The sequence below is a fragment of the Apodemus sylvaticus genome, chromosome 20, assembly GCF_947179515.1.
Source record: "Apodemus sylvaticus chromosome 20, mApoSyl1.1, whole genome shotgun sequence".
NCBI lineage: Eukaryota > Metazoa > Chordata > Mammalia > Rodentia > Muridae > Apodemus > Apodemus sylvaticus.
This window is the reverse complement of record NC_067491.1, coordinates 67856378-67877621: the sequence shown is the minus strand read 5'-3', so window position 1 is coordinate 67877621 and position 21244 is coordinate 67856378.

The window sequence follows — 21244 nt, the reverse complement described above, 5'->3', positions numbered from 1 at the left end:
GAGAGGGCGCAGGAGAGTTTTCTCTCGAAAGAATATGTAAGAATACCACGTTATAAGGAAATACAGTTTTGCAGAGTAAAGACATATACTTACATATTGGAAACACTTTACGAGAAAAATTACGCATCATACAAAATTAGCTTGTATCTCCAAAACTACACGTTGTAACTCGAAAAGAATCGGTGTGGCGTGTACGTCTAAATGTGTAGCCTCAAAGGAGAACCCAAAGGAGAATTTTCTTTCGCCAAAAATTTTCAGAAAATCACGTTTTAAGGAAATCCAGCATCGTGCGAAATTATCTTGTTTTTCCTAAACAACACGTTGTAACTCGAATAGCTTTCGTGTTGCGTGTATGTCTAAGTGTGTAGGCTCAAAAGAGAAGGCACAGGAGAGTTTTCTCTCGAAAGAATTTGTAAGAATACCACGTTATAGGGAAATACAGCATTGCAGAATAAAGACAAATATATACGTATTGGAAACACTTTATGAGAAGAAATAAAGCATCTTACAAAATTAGCGTGTATCTCCTAAACTACACGTTGTAACTCGAAAAGAATTGGTGTGGCGTGTATGTCTAAACGTGTAGCCTCAAAAGAGAACCCAAAGGAGAATTTTCTTTCGTCAAAAGTTTTCAGAAAATCACCCTTTAAGGAAATCACGCATCTTGAGAAATTATCTTGTTTTTTCTAAACAACACGTTGTAACTCGAAAGCTTTTGTGTTGAGTGTATGTCTAAGTGTGTAGCCTCAAAAGAGAAGGCGCAGGAGAGTTTTCTCTCGAAAGAATATGTAAGAATACCACGTTAAAAGAAATACAGTTTTGCAGAGTAAAGACAAATACGTCTGTATTGGAAACAATTTATGAGAAGAAATAACGCATTGTACAAAATTAGCTTGTATCTCCTAATCTACATGTTGTAACTCGAAAAGAACTGGTGTGGCGTGTACGTCTAAACGTTTAGCCTCAAAAGTGAACCAAAAGGAGAATTTTCTTTCGTCAAAAATTTTCAGAAAATCACGTTTTAAGGAAATCCCGCATAGTGTGAAATTATCTTGTTTTTCCTAAACAACACGTTGTAACTCGAAAAGCTTTCCTGGTGCGTGTATGTCTAAGTGTGTAGCCTCAAAAGAGAAGGCACAGGAGAGTTTTCTCCCGAAAGAATATGTAAGAATACCACATTATAAGGAAATACAGTTTTGCAGAGTAAAGACATATATGTACGTATTGGAAACACTTTAAGAGAAGAAATAACGCATCGTACAAAATTAGCTTGTATCTCCTAAACTACATGTTGTAACTCAAAAAGAATTGGTGTGGTATGTACGTCTAAACGTGTAGCCTCAAAAGAGAACCCAAAGGAGAATTTTCTTTCGTCAAAATTTTTCAGAAAATCACGTTTTAAGGAAATCCCGCATCGTGCGAAATTATCTTGTTTTTCCTAAACAACACGTTGTAACTCGAAAAGCTTTCGTGTTGAGTGTATGTCTAAGTGTGTAGCCTCAAAAGCGAAGGCACAGGAGACTTTTCTCTCCAAAGAATATGTAATAATACAACGTTATAAGGAAATACAGTTTTGCAGAGTAAAGACATATACGTACTTATTGGAAACACTTTACAAGAAAAAATAATGCATCTTACAAAATTAGCTTGTATCCCCTTAACTACATGTTGTAACTCGAAAAGTATTGGTGTGGCGTGTACGTCTAAACGTGTAGCCTCAAAAGAGAACCCAAAGGAGAATTTTCTTTCGTCAAAACTTTTCGGAAAATCCCTTTTATGGAAATCCCGCATCGTGCAAAATTATCTTGTTTTTCCTAAACAACACGTTGTAACTCGAAAAGCTTTCGTGTTGCGTGTATGTCTATGTGTGTAGCCTCAAAAGAGAAGGCACAGGAGAGTTTTCTCTCGAAAGTATATGTAAGAATACCACGTTATAAGGAAATACATTTTTGAGAGTAAAGACAAATACTTACGTTTTGGAAACACCTTAGGAGAAGAAATAACTCATCGTACAAACTTAGCTTGTATCTTTTAACTACACATTGTAACTCGAAAGGAATTGGTGTGGCATGTACGTCTAAACGTGTAGCCTCAAAAGAGAACCCAAAGGAGAATTTTCTTTCGTCAAAATTTTTCAGAAAATCACCCTTTAAGGAAATCCCCATCTTGAGAAATTATCTTGTTTTTCCTAAACAACACGTTGTAACTCGAAAAGCTTTTGTGGTGAGTGTATGTCTAAGTGCGTTGCCTCAAAAGAGAAGGCGCAGGAGAGTTTTCTCTCGAAAGAATATGTAAGAATACCACGTTATAAGGAAATACAGTTTTGCAGAGTAAAGACAAATACGTACGTATTGGAAGCACTTTATGAGAAGTAATAACGCATTGTATAAAATTAGCTTGTATCTCCTAAACTACATGTTGTAACTTGAAAAGAATTGGTGTGGCATGTAAGTCTAAACGTTTAGCCTCAAAAGTGAACCAAAAGGAGAATTTTCTGTTGTCAAAAATTTTCAGAAAATCACGTTTTAAGGAAATCCCGCATAGTGCGAAATTATCTTGTTTTTCCTAAACAACACGTTGTAACTCGAAAAGCTTTCCTGCTGCGTGTATGTCTAAGTGTGTAGCCTCAAAAGAGAAGGCACAGGAGAGTTTTCTCTCGAAAGAATATGTAAGAATACCACGTTATAAGGAAATACAGTTTTGCAGAGTAAAGACATATATGTACGTATTGGAAACACTTTAAGAGAATAAATAACGCATCGTAAAAAATTAGCTTGTATCTCCTAAACTACATGTTGTAACTCGAAAAGAATTGGTGAGGCATGTACGTCTAAACGTGTAGCCTCAAAAGAGAACCCAAATGAGAATTTTCTTTCGTCAAAATTTTTCAGAAAATCATGTTTTAAGGAAATCCCGCATCGTGCGAAATTATCTTGTTTTTCCTAAACAACACGTTGTAACTCGAAAAGCTTTCGTGTTGAGTGTATGTCTAAGTGTGTAGCCTCAAAAGAGAAGGCACAGGAGACTTTTCTCTCCAAACAATATGTCATAATACAACGTTATAAGGAAATACAGTTTGCAGAGTAAAGACATATACGTACTTATTGGAAACACTTTACAAGAAAAAATAATGCATCGTACAAAATTAGCTTGTATCTCCTAAACTACATGTTGTAACTCGAAAAGAATTGTTGTGGCGTGTACGTCTAAACGTGTAGCCTCAAAAGAGAACCCAAAGGAGAATTTTCTTTCGTCAAAACTTTTCAGAAAATCCCTTTTATGGAAATCCCGCATCATGCAAAATTATCTTGTTTTCCCTAAACAACATGTTGTTACTCGAAAAGCTATCATGTTGCGTGTATGTCTATGTGTGTAGCCTCAAAAGGGAAGGCACAGGAGAGTTTTATCTCGAAAGAATATGTAAGAATACCACGTTATAAGGAAATACAGCATTGCAGAGTAAGGACAAATAAGTACGTATTGGAATCACTTTATGAGAAGAAATAAAGCATCTTACAAAATTAGCTTGTACTCCTAAACTACACGTTGTAAATCAAAAAGAATTGGTGTGGCGTGTACATCTAAACATGTAGCCTCAAAAGAGAAACCAAAGGAGAATTTTCTTTCGTCAAAATTTTTCAGAAAATCACGTCTTAAGGAAATCCCGCATCGTGCGAAATTATCTTGTTTTTCCTAAACAACACGTTGTAACTCGAAAAGCTTTCGTGTTGAGTGTATGTCTAAGTGTGTAGCCTCAAAAGCGAAGGCATAGGAGACTTTTCTCTCCAAAGAATATGTAATAATACAACGTTATAAGGAAATACAGTTTTGCAGAGTAAAGACATATACGTACTTATTGGAAACACTTTACAAGAAAAAATAATGCATCTTACAAAATTAGCTTGTATCTCCTAAACTACATGTTGTAACTCGAAAAGTATTGGTGTGGCGTGTACGTCTAAACGTGTAGCCTCAAAAGAGAACCCAAAGGAGAATTTTCTTTCGTCAAAACTTTTCGGAAAATCCCTTTTATGGAAATCCCGCATCGTGCAAAATTATCTTGTTTTTCCTAAACAACACGTTGTAACTCGAAAAGCTTTCGTGTTGCGTGTATGTCTATGTGTGTAGCCTCAAAAGAGAAGGCACAGGAGAGTTTTCTCTCGAAAGAATATGTAAGAATACCACGTTATAAGGAAATACAGTTTTGCAGAGTAAAGACAAATACTTACGTTTTGGAAACACTTTAGGAGAAGAAATAACTCATCGTACAAACTTAGCTTGTATCTTTTAACTACACATTGTAACTCGAAAGGAATTGGTGTGGCGTGTACGTCTAAATGTGTAGCCTCAAAAGAGAACCCAAAGGAGAATTTTCTTTCGTTAAAATTTTTCAGAAAATCACCCTTTAAGGAAATCCCCATCTTGAGAAATTATCTTGTTTTTCCTAAACAACACGTTGTAACTCGAAAAGCTTTTGTGGTGAGTGTATGTCTAAGTGTGTTGCCTCAAAAGAGAAGGCGCAGGAGAGTTTTCTCTCGAAAGAATATGTAAGAATACCACGTTATAAGGAAATACAGTTTTGCAGAGTAAAGATATATACGTACGTTTTGGAAACACTTTATGAGAAGAAATAACGCATCCTACAAAATTAGCTTGTATCTCCTAAACTACACGTTGTAACTCGGAGAGAATTGGTGTGGCGTGTACGTCTAAACGTGTAACCTCAAAAGAGAACCCATAGGAGAATTTTCTTTCGTTAAAATTTTTCAGAAAATCACGTTTTAAGGAAATCAAGCATCGTGCGTAATTATCTTGTTTTTCCTAAACAACACCTTTTAACTCGAAAAGCTTTCGTGTTGCGTGTTTGTCTAAGTGTGTAGCCTCAAAAGAGAAGGCACAGGAGAGTTTTCTCTTGAAAGAATATGTAAGAATACCACGTTATAAGGAAATACAGCGTTGCAGAGTAAAGACAAATACGTACGTTTTGGAAACACTTTACGAGAAGAAATAAAGCATCGTACAAAATTAGCTAGTATCTCCTAATATACACGTTGTAACTCGAAAAGAATTGGTGTGGCGTGTACGTCTAAACGTCTAGCCTCAAAAGAGAACCCAAAGGAGAATTTTCTTTCGTCAAAATTTTTCAGAAAATCACGTTTTAAGGAAATCCCGCATCGTGCGAAATTATCTTGTTTTTCCTAAACAACACGTTGTAACTCGAAAAGCTTTCGTGTTGCGTGTATGTCTAAGTGTGTAGCCTCAAAAGAGAAGGCACAAGAGAGTTTTCTCTCGAAAGACTATGTAAGAATACCACGTTATAGGTATATACAGTTTTGCAGAGTAAAGACAAATACGTACCTATTTTAAACACTTTATGAGAAGAAATAACGCATCGTACAAAATTAGCTTGTATCTCCTAAAATACACGTTGTAACTCAAAAAGAATTGGTGTGGCGTGTATGTCTAAACGTGTAGCCTCAAAAGAGAACCCAAAGGAGAATTTTCTTTCGCCAAATGTTCCAGAAAATCACGTTTTGAGGAAATGCAGCATCGTGCGAAATTATCTAGTTTTTCCTAAACAATACGTTGTAACTAGAAAAGCTTTCGTGTTGCGTGTATTTCCAAGTGTGTAGCATCAAAAGAGAAGGCACAGGAGAGTTTTCTCTCGAAAGAATATGTAAGAATACCACGTTATTAGGAAATACAGTTTTGCAGAGGAAAGACATATACTTACATATTGGAAACACTTTATGAGAAGAAATTACGCATCGTACAAAATTAGCTTGTATCTCCAAAACTACACGTTGTAACTCGAAAAGAATTGGTGTGGCGTGTACGTCTAAACGTGTAGCCTCAAAAGAGAACCCAAAGGAGAATTTTCTTTCGTCAAAATTTTTCAAAAAATCACGTTTTAAGGAAATCCAGCATCGTGCGAAATTATCTTGTTTTTCCTAAACAATACGTTGTAACTTGAAAAGCTTTAATATTGCCTGTATGTCTAAGTGTGTAGCCTCAAAAGAGAAGGCACAGGAGAGTTTTCTCTAGAAAGAATATGTAGGAATACCACGTTATAAGGAAATACAGTTTTGCAGAGTAAAGACATATACCTACTTATTGTAAACACTTTACTAGAAGAAATAACGCATCGTAAAAAATTAGCTTGTATCTCCTAAACTACACGTTGTAACTCGAAAAGAATTAGTGTGGCGTGTACGTCTAAACGTGTAGCCTCAAAAGAGAACCCAATGGACAATTTTCTTTCGTCAAAATTTTTCAGAAAATCACATTTTAAGGAAATCCCGCATCGTGAGAAATTATCTTGTTTTTCCTAAACAACACGTTGTAACTCGAAAAGCTTTCGTGTTGCGTGTATGTCTAAGTGTGTAGCCTCAAAAGAGAAGGCACAGGAGAGTTTTCTCTCGAAAGAATATGTAAGAATATCACGTTATAAGGAAATACAGTTTTGCAGAGTAAAGACAAATACCTACGTATTGGAAATGCTTTACGAGAAGAAATAAAGCATCATAAAAAATTAGCTTGTATCTCCTTAGCTACACGTTGTTACTCGAAACGAATTGGTGTGGCGTGTACGTTTAAACATGTAGCCTCAAAGGAAATCCCAAAGGAGAATTTTCATTCGTCAAAATTTTTCAGAAAATCACGTTTTAAGGAAATCCCGTATCCTGCAAAATTATCTAGTTTTTCCTAAACAACACTTTGTAACTCGAAAAGCTTTCGGGTTGCGTGTATGTCTAAGTGTGTACCCTCAAAAGAGAAGGCACAGGAGAGTTTTCTCTCAAAAGAATATGTAAGAATACCACGTTATAAGGAAATACAGTTTTGCAGAGTAAAGACATATACTTACTTATTGGAAACACTTTACGAGAAGAAATAACGCATCATAAAAAATTAGCTTGTATCTCCAAAACTACACGTTGTAACTGGAAAAGAATTGGTGTGGCGTGTACGTCTAAACGTGTAGCCTCAAAAGAGAACCCAAAGGAGAATTTTCTTTCGTCAAAATTTATCAGAAAATCACATTTTAAGGAAATCCCGCATCGTGCGAAATTATCTTGCTTTTCCTAAACAACACGTGGTAACTCGAAAAGCTTTCGTGTTGCGTGTATGTCTATGTGTGTAGCGTCAAAAGAGAAGGCACAGGAGAGTTTTCTCTTGAAAGAATATGTAAGAATACCACGTTATAAGGAAATACAGTTTTGCAGAGTAAAGACAAATAAGTACGTATTGGCAACACTTAAGGAGAAGAAATAACGCATCGTACAAAATTAGCTTGTATCTCCTAAACTACACGTTATAACTCGAAAGAATTGGTGTGGCGTGTAGGTCTAAACGTGTAGCCTCAAAAGAGTACCCAAAGGATAATTTTCTTTCGTCAAAATTTTTCAGAAAATCACGTTTTATGGAAATGCCACATCGTGCGAAATTATCTTGTTTTTCCTAAACAACACGTTGTAACTCGAAAAGCTTTCATGTTGCGTGTATGTCTAAGTGTGTAGCCTCAAAGGGAAGGCACAGGAGAGTTTTTTCTCGAAAGAATATGTAAGAATACCACGTTATAAGGAAATACAGTTTTGCAGAGTAAATACAAATACGAACATATTGGAAACACTTTACAAGAAGAAATAACGGATCTTACAAAATTAGCTTGTATCTCCAAAACTACACGTTGTAACTCGAAAAGAATTGGTGTGGCATGTACGTCTAAACGTGTAGCCTCAAAAGAGAACCCAATGGAGAATTTTCTTTTGTCAAAATTTTTCAGAAAATCACGTTTTAAGGAAATCCCGCATCGTGCGAAATTATCTTGGTTTTCCTAAACAACACGTTGTAACTCGAAAAGCTTTCGTGTTGCGTGTATGTCTAAGTGTGTAGCCTCAAAAGAGAAGGCACAGGAGAGTTTTCTCTCGAAAAAATATGTAAGAATACCACGTTATAAGGAAATACAGTTTTGCAGAGTAAAGACAAATACGTATGTATTGGAAACACTTTACGAGAAGAAATAACGCATCTTACAAAATTAGTTTGTATCTCCTAAACTACACGTTGTAACTCGAAAAGAATTGGTGTGGCATGTACGTGTAAACGTGTAGCCTCAAAAAAGAACACAAAGGAGAATTTTCTTTTTTCAAATTTTTTCAGAAAATCACGTTTTAAGGGAATACTGCATCGTACGAAATTATCTTGGTTTTCCTAAACAACACATTGTAACTCGAAAAGCTTTCGTGTTTCCTGTATGTCTAGTGTGTAGCCTCAAAAGAGAAGGCACAGGAGAGTTTTCTCTCGAAAGAATATGTGAGAATACCACGTTATAAGGAAATACAGTTTTGCAGAGTAAAGACAAATAAGTACGTATTGCAAACACTTTACAAGAAGAAATAAAGCATAGTACAAAATTAGCTTGTATCTCCTAAACTACATGTTGTAACTCAAATAAAATTGGTGTGGCGTGTACATCTAAACGTGTAGCTGCAAAAGAGAACCCAAAGGAGAATTTTTTTCGTCAAAATTTTTCAGAAAATCACGTTTGAAGGAAATCCCGCATAGTGCGAAATTATCTTGTTTTTCCTAAACAACACGTTGTAACTCGAAAAGTTTTCGTGTTGCGTGTATGTCTAAGTGTGTAGCCTCAAAAGAGAAGGCACAGGAGAGTTTTCTCTCGAAAGAATATGTAAGAATACCACGTTATAAGGAAATACAGTTTTGCAGAGTAAAGACAAATACGTATGTATTGGAAACACTTTAGGAGAAGAAATAACGCATCATACAAAATTAGCTTGTAGCTCCTAAACTACTCGTTGTAACTCAAAAAGAATTGTTGTGGCGTGTACGTCTAAACGTGGAGTCTCAAAAGAGAACCCAAAGGAGAATTTTCTTTCGTCAAAATTTTTCAGAAAATCACGTTTTAAGGAAATCCCGCATCGTGCGAAATTATCTTGTTTTTTCCTAAACAACACGTTGTAACTCGAAAAGCTTTCGTGTTGCGTGTATGTCTAAGTGTGTAGCCTCAAAAGAGAAGGCACAGGAGAGTTTTTTCTCGAAAGAATATGTAAGAATACCACGTTATAAGGAAATACAGTTTTGCAGAGTAAAGACAAATACGTACGTATTGGAAACACTTTAGGGAAGAAATAACGCATCATACAAAATTAGCTTGTATCTCCTAAACTACACGTTGTAACTCAAAAAGAATTGGTGTGGCGTGTACGTCTAAACGTGTAGCCTCAAAAGAGAACCCAAAGGAGAATTTTCTTTCGTCAAAATTTTTCAGAAAATCACGTTTTAAGGAAATCCCGCATTGTGCGAAATTCTCTTGTTTTTCCTAAACAACACGTTGTAACTCGAAAACTTTTCGTATTGCGTGTATATCTAAGGGTGTAGCCTCAAAAGAAAAGGCACAGGAGAGTTTTCGCTCGAAAGAATGTGTAAGAATAACAATTTATAAGGAAGTACAATTTTGCAGAGTAAAGGCATATACGTATGTTTTGGAAACACTTTAAGAGAAGAAATAATGCATTGTACAAAATTAGCTTGTATCTCCAAAACTACACGTTGTAAATCGAAAAGAATTGGTGTGGCGTGTACATCTAAACGTGTAGCCTCAAAAGAGAACCCAAAGGAGAATTTTCTTTCTTCAAAATTTTTCAAAAAATCACGTTTTAAGGAAATCCCGCATCGTGCGAAATTATCTTGTTTTTCATAAACAACACGTTGTAACTCGAATAGCTTTCGTGTTGCGTGTATGTCTAAGTGTTTAGCCTCAAAAGGGAAGGCACAGGAGAGTTTTCTCTCGAAAGAATATGTAAGAATACCACGTTATAAGGAAATACAGTTTTGCAGAGTAAAGACACATACGTAAGTATTGGAAACACTTTATGAGAAGAAATAACGCATCGTAAAATTTAGCTTGTATCTCCTAATATACACGTTGTAACTCGAAAAGAACTGGTGTGGCGTGTACGTCTAAACGTGTAGCCTCAAAAGAGAACCCAAAGGAGAATTTTCTTTCGTCAAAGTTTTTCAGAAAATCACTTTTTAAGGAAATCCCGCATCGTGCGAAATTATCTTGGTTTTCCTAAACAACACGTTGTAACTCGAAAAGCTTTCGTGTTGCGTGTATGTGTAAGTGTGTAGCCTCAAAAGCGAAGGCACAGGAGAGTTTTCTCTCGAAAGATTATGTAAGAATACCACGTTATAAGGAATTACAGTTTTGCAGAGTAAAGACATATACGTACCTATTATAAACACTATACGAGAAGAAATAATGCATCGTACAAAATTAGCTTGTATCTCCTAAATTACACGTTGTAACTCGAAAAGAATTGGTGCGGCGTGTACGTCTAAACGTGTAGCCTCAAATCAGAACCCAAAGGAGAATTTTCTTTCGTCAAAATTTTTCAGAAAATCACATTTTAAGGAAATCCCACATCGTGAGAAATTCTCTTGTTTTTCCTAGACAACACGTTGTTACTCGAAAAGCTTTCGTGTTGCGTGTATTTCTCAGCGTGTAGCCTCAAAAGAGAAGGCACAGGAGAGTTTTCTCTCGAAAGAATGTGTAAGAATACCACGTTATAAGGAAATACAATTTTGCATAGTAAAGACATATACGTATGTTTGGGAAACACTTTACGAGAAGTAATAATGCATCGTACAAAATTAGCTTGTATCTCCAAAACTACACGTTGTAACTCGAAAAGAATTGATGTGGCGTGTACGTGTAAACCTGTAGCCTCAAAAGAGAACCCAAAGGAGAATTTTCTTTCGTCAAAATTTTTCAGAATATCACGTTTTAAGGAAATCCCGCATCGTGTGAAATTATCTTGTTTTTCCTAAACAACACATTGTAACTCGAAAAGCTTTAATATTGCGTGTATGTCTAAGTGTGTAGCCTCAAAAGAGAAGGCACAGGAGAGTTTTCTCTCGAAAGAATATGTAGGAATACCACGTTATAAGGAAATACAGTTTTGCAGAGTAAAGACATATACCTACTTATTGTAAACACTTTACAAGATGAAATAACGCATCATACAAAATTAGCTTGTATCTCCTAAACTTCACGTTGTAACTCGAAAAGAATTGGTGTGGCGTGTACTTCTAAACGTGTAGCATCAAAAGAGAACCCAAAGGAGAATTTTCTTTCGTCAAAATTTTCCAGAAAATCACGTTTTAAGGAAATCCCGCATCGTGCGAAATTATCTTGTTTTTCCTAAAAAACACGTTGTAACTCAAATCACTTTCGTGTTGCGTGTATGTCTAAGTGTGTAGCCTCAAAAGGGAAGGTACAGGAGAGGTTTCTCTTGAAAGAATATGTAAGAATACCACGTTATAAGGAAATACAATTTTGCAGATTAAAGACAAATACGTATGTATTGGAAACACTTTATGAGAAGAAATAACGCATCGTACAAAATTAGCTTGTATCTCCTAATATACACTTTGTAACTCGAAAAGAATTGTTGTGGCGTGTACGTCTAAACGTGTAGACTCAAAAGAGAACCCAAAGGATAATTTTCTTTCGTCAAAATTTTTCAGAAAATCACGTTTTAAGGAAATCTCGCATCCTGCGAAATTATCTTGTTTTTCCTAAACACCACGTTGTAACTCGAAAAGCTTTCGTGTTGCGTGTATGTCTAAGTGTGTAGCCTCAAAAGAGAAGGCAAAGGAGAGTTTTCTCTCAAAAGAGTATGTAAGAATACCACTTTATAAGGAAATACAGTTTTGCAGAGTAAAGACAAATAAGTACGTATTGGAAACACTTTAGGAGAAGAAATAATGCATCGCACAAAATTAGCTTGTATCTCCTAAACTACACGTTGTAACTCGAAAAGAATTGCTGTGGCGAGTACGTCTAAACGTGTAGCCTCAAAAGAGAACCCAAAGGAGAATTTTCTTTCGCCAAATGTTCCAGAAAATCACGTTTTAAGGAAATGCAGCATCGTGCGAAATTATCTAGTTTTTCCTAAACAATACGTTGTAACTCGAAAAGCTTTCATGTTGCGTGTATTTTTAAGTGTGTAGCATCAAAAGAGAAGGCACAGGAGAGTTTTCTCTCGAAAGAATATGTAAGAATACCACGTTATAAGGAAATACAGTTTTGCAGAGTAAAGACATATACTTACATATTGGAAACACTTTACGAGAAGAAATTACGCATTGTACAAAATTAGCTTGTATCTCCAAAACTACACGTTGTAACTCGAAAAGAATTGGTGTGGCGAGTACGTCTAAACGAGTAGCCTCAAAAGAGAACCCAAAGGAGAATTTACTTTCGTCAAAATTTTTCAGAAAATCACGTATTATGGAAATGCCGCATCGTGCGAAATTATCTTGTTTTTCCTAAACAACACGTTGTAACTCGAAAAGCTTTCGTGTTGCGTGTATGTCTAAGTGTGTACCCTCAATGGGAAGGCACAGGAGAGTTTTCTCTCGAAAGAATATGTAAGAATATCACGTTATAAGGAAATACGGTTTTGCAGAGTAAATACAAATATGTACGTATTGGAAACACTTTACGAGAAGAAATAACGCATCTTAAAAAATTAGCTTGTATCTCCAAAACTACACGTTGTAACTAGAAAACAATTGGTGTGGCGTGTATGTCTGAACGTGTAGCCTCAAAAGAGAACCCAATGGAGAATTTTCTTTCGTCAAAATTTTTCAGAAAATCACGGTTTAAGGAAATCCCGCATCATGCGAAATTTTCTTGGTTTTCTTAAATAACACGTTGTAACTCGAAAAGCTTTCGTGTTGCGTGTATGTCTAAGTGTGTAGCTTCAAAAGAGTAGGCACAGGAGAGTTTTCTCTCGAAACAATATGTAAGAATACCACGTTATAAGGAAATACAGTTTTGCAGAGTAAAGACAAATAAGTACGTATTGGAAACACTTTACGAGAAGAAATAAAGCATCATAAAAAATTAGCTTGTATCTCCTTAGCTACACGTTGTAACTCGAAACGAATTGGTGGGGCGTGTACGTCTAAACATGTAGCCTCAAAGGAGAACCCAAAGGAGAATTTTCTTTCGTCAAAATTTATCAGAAAATCACATTTTAAGGAAATCCCGCATCGTGCGAAATTATCTTGTTTTTCCTAAACAACACGTGGTAACTCGAAAAGCTTTCGTGTTGCGTGTATGTCTATGTGTGTAGCCTCAAAAGAGAAGGCACAGGAGAGTTTTCTCTCGAAAGAATATGTAAGAATACCACGTTATAAGGAAATACAGTTTTGCAGAGTAAATACAAATACGAACTTATTGGAAACACTTTACAAGAAGAAATAACGCATCTTACAAAATTAGCTTGTATCTCCAAAACTGCATCTTGCAACTCGAAAAGAATTGGTGTGGCATGTACGTCTAAACGTGTAGCCTCAAAAGAGAACCCAATGGAGAATTTTCTTTCGTCAAAATTTTTCAGAAAATCACGTTTTAAGGAAATCCCGCATCGTGCGAAATTATCTTGGTTTTCCTAAACAACACGTTGTAACTCGAAAAGCTTTTGTGTTGCGTGTATGTCTAAGTGTGTAGCCTCAAAAGAGAAGGCACAGGAGAGTTTTCTCTCGAAACAATATGTAAGAATACCACGTTATAAGGAAATACAGTTTTGCAATATGTATGTATTGGAAACACTTTACGAGAAGAAATAACGCATCTTACAAAATTAGTTTGTATCTCCTAAACTGCACGTTGTAACTCGAAAAGAATTGGTGTGGCGTGTACTTGTAAACGTGTAGACTCAAAAGAGAACACAAAGGAGAATTTTCTTTCTTCAAAATTTTTCAGAAAATCACGTTTTAAGGGAATACCGCATCGTGCGAAATTATCTTGGTTTTCCTAAACAACACATTTTAACTCGAAAAGCTTTCGTGTTGCATGTATGTCTAGTGTGTAGCCTCAAAAGAGAAGGCACAGGAGAGTTTTCTCTCGAATGAATATGTGAGAATACCACGTTATAAGGAAATACAGTTTTGCAGAGTAAAGACAAATAAGTACGTATTGCAAACACTTTACAAGAAGAAATAAAGCATCGTACAAAATTAGCTTGTATCTCCTAAACTACATGTTGTAACTCAAATAAAATTGGTGTGGCATGTACATCTAAACGTGTAGCTGCAAAAGAGAACCCAAAGGAGAATTTTTTTTCGTCAAAATTTTTCAGAAAATCACGTTTTAAGGAAATCCCGCATAGTGCGAAATTATCCTGTTTTTCCTAAACAACACGTTGTAACTCAAAAAGCTTTCGTGTTGCGTGTATGTCTAAGTGTGTAGCCTCAAAAGAGAAGGCACAGGAGAGTTTTCTCTCGAAAGAATATGTAAGAATACCACGTTATAAGGAAATACAGTTTTGCAGAGTAAAGACAAATACGTATGTATTGGAAACACTTTAGGAGAAGAAATAACGCATCATACAAAATTAGCTTGTATCTCCTAAACTACACGTTGTAACTCGAAAAGAATTGGTGTGGCGTGTACCTCTAAACGTGTAGCCTCAAACGAGAACCCAAAGGAGAATTTTCTTTCGTCAAATTTTTTCAGAAAATCACGTTTTAACGAAATCCCGCATCGTGCGAAATTCTCTTGTTTTCCCTAAACAACACGTTGTAACTCGAAAAGCTTTCGTGTTGCGTGTATATCTAAGTGTGTAGCCTCAAAAGAAAAGGCACAGGAGAGTTTTCTCTCGAAAGAATGTGTAAGAATACCAAGTTATAAGGAAATACAATTTTGCAGAGTAAAGACATATACGTATGTTTTGGCAACACTTTACGAGAAGAAATAATGCATCATATAAAATTAGCTTGTATCTCCAAAACTACACGTTGTAACTCGAAAAGAATTGGTGTGGCGTGTACGTCTAAACGTGTAGCCTCAAAAGAGAACCCAAAGGAGAATTTTCTTTCGTCAAAATTTTTCAGAAAATCACATTTTAAGGAAATCCCGCATCGTGCGAAATTATCTTGTTTTTCCTAAACAACAGGTTGTAACTTGAAAAGCTTTCGTGTTGCGTGTATGTCTAAGTGTGTAGCCTCAAAAGAGAAGGCACAGGAGAGTTTTTTCTCGAAAGAATATGTAAGAATACCACGTTATAAGGAAATACAGTTTTGCAGAGTAAAGACAAATACGTACGTATTGGAAACACTTTAGGGAAGAAATAACGCATCATACAAAATTAGCTTGTATCTCCTAAACTACACGTTGTAACTCAAAAAGAATTGGTGTGGCGTGTACGTCTAAACGTGTAGCCTCAAAAGAGAACCCAAAGGAGAATTTTCTTTCGTCAAAATTTTTCAGAAAATCACGTTTTAAGGAAATCCCGCATCGTGCGAAATTATCTGGTTTTCCTAAACAACACGTTGTAACTCGAAAAGCTTTCATGTTGTGTGCATGTCTAAGTGTGTAGCGTCAAAAGAGAAGGCACAGGAGAGTTTTCTCTCGAACGAATATGTAAGAATACCACGTTATAAGGAATTACAGTTTTGCAGAGTAAAGACATATACGTACATATTATAAACACTTTACGAGAAGAAATATTGCATCGTACAAAATTAGCTTGTATCTCCTAAACTACACGTTGTAACTCGAAAAGAATTGGTGTGGCGTGTACATCTAAACGTGTAGCCTCAAAACAGAACCCAAAGGAGAATTTTCTTTCGTCAAAATTTTTCAGAAAATCACGTTTTAAGGAAATCCCGCATTGTGCGAAATTCGCTTGTTTTTCCTAAACAACACGTTGTAACTCGAAAACCTTTCGTGTTGCGTGTATGTCTAAGTGTGTAGCCTCAAAAGAGAAGGCACAGGAGAGTTTTCTCTCGAAAGAATGTGTAAGAATACCACGTTATAAGGAAATAGAGTTTTGCAGAGTAAAGACATATATGTATGTTTTGGAAACACTTTACGAGAAGTAATAATGCATCGTACAAAATTAGCTTGTATCTCCAAAACTACATGTTGTAACTCGAAAAGAATTGGTGTGGCGTGTACGTCTAAACGTGTAGCCTCAAAAGAGAACCCAAAGGAGAATTTTCTTTCGTCAAAATTTTTCAGAATATCACGTTTTAAGGAAATCCCGCATCGTGTGAAATTATCTTGTTTTTCCTAAACAACACATTGTAACTCGAAAAGCTTTCGTGTTGCGTGTATGTCTAAGTGTGTAGCCTCAAAAGAGTGGCACAGGAGAGTTTTCTCTTGAAAGAATATGTAAGAATACCACGTTATATGGAAATAGAGTTTTGCAGAGTAAAGACAAACATGTACTTATTGGAAACAACTTTATGAGAAGAAATAACGCATCTTACAAAATTAGCTTGTATCTCCTAAACTACATGTTGTAACTCGAAAAGAATTGGTGTGGCGTGTACGTCTAAACGTGTAGCCTCAAAAGAGATCCCAAAGGAGAATTTTCCTTCGTCAAAATTTTTCAAAAATTCACGTTTTAAGGAAATCCAGCATCGTGCGAAATTATCTTGTTTTTCCTAAACAATACGTTGTAACTCGAAAAGCTTTAATATTGCGTGTATGTCTAAGTGTGTAGCCTCAAAAGAGAAGGCACAGGAGAGTTTTCTCTCGAAAGAATATGTAGGAATACCACGTTATAAGGAAATACAGTTTTGCAGAGTAAAGACATATACCTACTTATTGTAAACACTTTACTAGAAGAAATAACGCATCATACAAAATTAGCTTGTATCTCCTAAACTTCACGTTGTAACTCGAAAAGAATTGGTGTGGCATGTACTTCTAAAAGTGTAGCCTCAAAAGAGAACCGAAAGGAGAATTTTCTTTCGTCAAAATTTTTCAGAAAATCACGTTTTAAGGAAATCCTGCATCGTGCGAAATTATCTTGTTTTTCCTAAACAACACATTGTAACTCGAAAAGCTTTCGTGTTGCGTGTATGTCTAAGTGTGTAGCCTCAAAAGAGAAGGCACAGGAGAGTTTCCTCTCGAAAGAATGTGTAAGAATACCACGTTATAAGGAAATACAGTTTTGCAGAGTAAAGACATATATGTATGTTTTGGAAACACTTTACGAGAATTAATAATGCATCGTACAAAATTAGCTTGTATCTCCAAAACTACACGTTGTAACTCGAAAAGAATTGGTGTGGCGTGTACGTCTAAACGTGTAGCCTCAAAAGAGAACCCAAAGGAGAATTTTCTTTCGTCAAAATTTTTCAGAATATCACGTTTTAAGGAAATCCCTCATCGTGTGAAATTATCTTGTTTTTCCTAAACAACACATTGTAACTCGAAAAGCTTTCGTGTTGCGTGTATGTCTAAGTGTGTAGCCTCAAAAGAGTAGGCACAGGAGAGTTTTCTCTTGAAAGAATATGTAAGAATACCAAGTTATATGGAAATAGAGTTTTGCAGAGTAAAGACAAACACGTACTTATTGGAAACACTTTACTAGAAGAAATAACGCATCATACAAAATTAGCTTGTATCTCCTAAACTTCACGTTGTAACTCGAAAAGAATTGGTGTGGCGTGTACGTCTAAACGTGTAGCCTCAAAAGAGAACCCAAAGGACAATTTTCTTTTGTCAAAATTTTTCAGAATATCACGTTTTAAGGAAATGCCGCATCGTGCGAAATTATCTAGTTTTTCCTAAACAACACGTTGAAACTCGAAAAGTTTTTGTGTTGCGTGTATATCTAAGTGTGTAGCCTCAAAAGAGAAGGCACAGGAGAGTTTTCTCTCCAAAGAATATGTAAGAATACCACGTTATAAGGAAACACAGTTTTGAAGAATAAAGACAAATACATACTTATTGGAAACACTTTACGAGAAGAAATAATGCATCGTACAAAATTAGCTTGTATCTCCAAAACTACACGTTGTAACTCGAAAAGAATTGGTGTGGCGTCTACGTCTGAACGTGTAGCCTCAAAAGAGAACCCAAAGGAAAATTTTCTTTCATCAAAATTTTTCAAAAAATCACATTTTAAGGAAATCCCGCATCGTGCGAAATTATCTTGTTTTTCCTAAACAACACGTTGTAACTCGAAAAGCTTTCTTGTTGCGTGTATGTCTAAGTGTGTAGCCTCAAAAGAGAAGGCACAGGAGAGTTTTCTCTCGAATGAATATGTAAGCATACCACGTTATAAGGAAATACAGTTTTGCAGAGTAAAGACGTATATGTACGTATTGGAAACACTTTACGAGAAGAAATAATGCATCGTACAAAATTAGCTTGTATCTCCTAAACTACACGTTGTAACTCGAAAAGAATTGGTGTGGCGTGTATGTCTAAAAGTGTAGCCTCAAAAGAGAACCCAAAGGAGAATTTTCTTTTGTCAAAATTTTTCAGAAAATCACGTTTTAAGGAAATCCCGCATCGTGCGGAATTATCTTGTTTTTCCTAAACAACACGTTGTAACTCGAAAAGCTTTCGTATTGCGTGTATGTCTAAGTGTGTAGCCTCAGAGGGAAGGCACAGGAGAGTTTTCTCTCGAATGAATATGTAAGAATACCACATTATAAGGAAATACAGTTTTGCAGAGTAAGGACGTATATGTACGTATTGGAAACACTTTATGACAAGAAATAATGCATTGTACAAAATTAGCTTGTATCTCCTAAACTACACGTTGTAACTCGAAAAGAATTGGTGTGGCGTTTAAGTCTAAACGTGTAGCCTCGAAAAAGAAAACAAAGGAGAATTTAATTTCGTCAAAATTTGTCAGAAAATCAGGTTTTACGGAAATCCCGCATCGTGCAAAATTATCTTGTTTTTCCTAAACAACACGTTTTAACTCGAAAAGCTTTCGTGTTGCGTGTATGTCTAAGTGTGTAGCCTCAAAATAGAAGGCACAGGAGAGGTTTCTCTCGAAGAATATGTAAGAATACCACGTTATAAGGAAATACAGTTTTGCAGAGTAAAGACATATACGTACGTTTTGGAAACACTTTATGAGAAGAAATGACGCATCGTACAAAATTAGCTTGTATCTCCTAAACTACACGTTGTAACTCGAATTGAATTGGTGTGGCGTGTACATCTAAACGTGTAGCCTCGAAAGAGAACCCAAAGGAGAATTTTCTTTCGTCAATATTTTTCAGAAAATCACGTTTTAAGGAAATCCCGCATTGTGCGAAATTACCTTGTTTTTCCTAAACAACACGTTGTAACTCGGAAAGCTTTCGTGTTGCGTGTATGTCTAAGCGTGTAGCCTCAAAAGAGAAGGCACAGGAGAGTTTTCTCTCGAAAGAATATGTAAGAATGCCACGTTATAAGGAAATACAGTTTTGATGAGTAAAGACAATATGTATGTATTGGAAATACTTTATGAGAAGAAATAACGCATCGTACAAAATTAGCTTGTATCTCCTAAACTACACGTTGTAACTCGAAAGAATTGGTGTGGCGTGTACGTCTAAACGTGTAGCCTCAAAAGAGAACCCAAAGGAGAATTTTCTTTCATCAAAATTTTTCAGAAAATCACGTTTTAAGGAAATCCCGCATCATGCAAAATTATCGTGTTTTTCCTAAACAACACGTTTTAACTCGAAAAGCTTTCGTGTTGTGTGTATGTCTAAGTGTGTAGCCTCAAAAGAGAAGGCACAGGAGAGTTTTCTCTCGAAAGAATATGTAAGAATACCACGTTATAAGGAAATACAGTTTTGCAGAGTAAAGTCATATACGTACTTATTGGAAACACTTTATGAGAAGAAATGACGCATCGTTCAAAATTAGCTTGTATCTCCTAAATAACAGGTTGTAACTCGAAAAGATTTGGTGAGGCATTTACATCTAAACGTGTAGCCTCAAAAGAGAACCCACAAGAGAATTTTCTTTCGTCAAAATTTTTCAGAAAACCACGTTTTAAGGAAATTCCGCATCGTGCGAAATTATCTTGTTTTTCCTAAACAACACGTCGTAACTCGAAATGCTTTGGTGTTGCGTGTATGTCTAAGCGTGTAGCCTCAAAAGAGAAGGCACGGGAGAATTTTCTCTTGAAAGAATATGTAAGAATAACACGTTATAAGGAAACACAGTGTTGCCGAGTAAAGACCAATACGTACGTATTGGAAACACTTTAAGAGAAGAAATATCGCATCGTAAAAAATTACCTAGTATCTCCTAAACAACACGTTGTAACTCGAAAAGATTTGGTGTGGCGTTTACAACTAAACAAGTAGCCTCAAAAGAGAACCCACAGGAGAATTTTCTTTCTTCAAAATTTTTCAGAAAACCACGTTTTAAGGAAATCCCACAACGTGCAAAATTATCTTGTTTTTCTTAAACAACACATCGTAACTTGAAACGCTTTGGTGGTGCGTGTATGTCTAAGCATGTAACCTCAAAAGAGAAGGCACAGGAGAGTTTTCTCTCGAAAGAATATGTAAGAATACCACGTTATAAGGAAATACAGTGTTGCAGAGTAAAGACAAATACATACGTATTTGAAACACTTTACGAGAAGAAATAAAGCATGGTACAAAATTAGCTTGTATCTCCTAAACAACACGTTGTAACTCGAAAAGATTTGGTGTGGCGTTTACATCTAAACGTGTAGCCTCAAAAGAGAACCCACAGGAGAATTTTCTTTTGTCAAAATTTTTAAAGAAAACCACGTTTTAAGGAAATCCCGCATCGTGCGGCATTATCTTGTTTTTCCTAAACAACACGTTGCAACTCAAAAAGCTTTGGTGTTGCGTGTATGTCTAAACGTGTAGCCTCAAAAGAGAACACACAGGAGAGTTTTCTATCGAAAGAATATGTAAGAATACCACGTTATAAGGAAATAGAGTGTTGCAGAGTAAAGACAAATACATATGTACTGGAAACACTTTATGAGAAGAAATAACGCATCGTTCAAAATTAGCTTGTATCTCCTAAATAACAGGTTGTAACTCGAAAAGATTTGGTGAGGCATTTACATCTAAACGTGTAGCCTCAAAAGAGAACCCACAAGAGAATTTTCTTTCGTCAAAATTTTTCAGAAAACCACGTTTTAAGGAAATTCCGCATCGTGCGAAATTATCTTGTTTTTCCTAAACAACACCTCGTAACTCGAAATGCTTTGGTGTTGCGTGTATGTCTAAGCGTGTAGCCTCAAAAGAGAAGGCACGGGAGAATTTTCTCTTGAAAGAATATGTAAGAATAACACGTTATAAGGAAACACAGTGTTGCAGAGTAAAGACCAATACGTACGTATTGGAAACACTTTAAGAGAAGAAATATCGCATCGTAAAAAATTACCTAGTATCTCCTAAACAACACGTTGTAAAT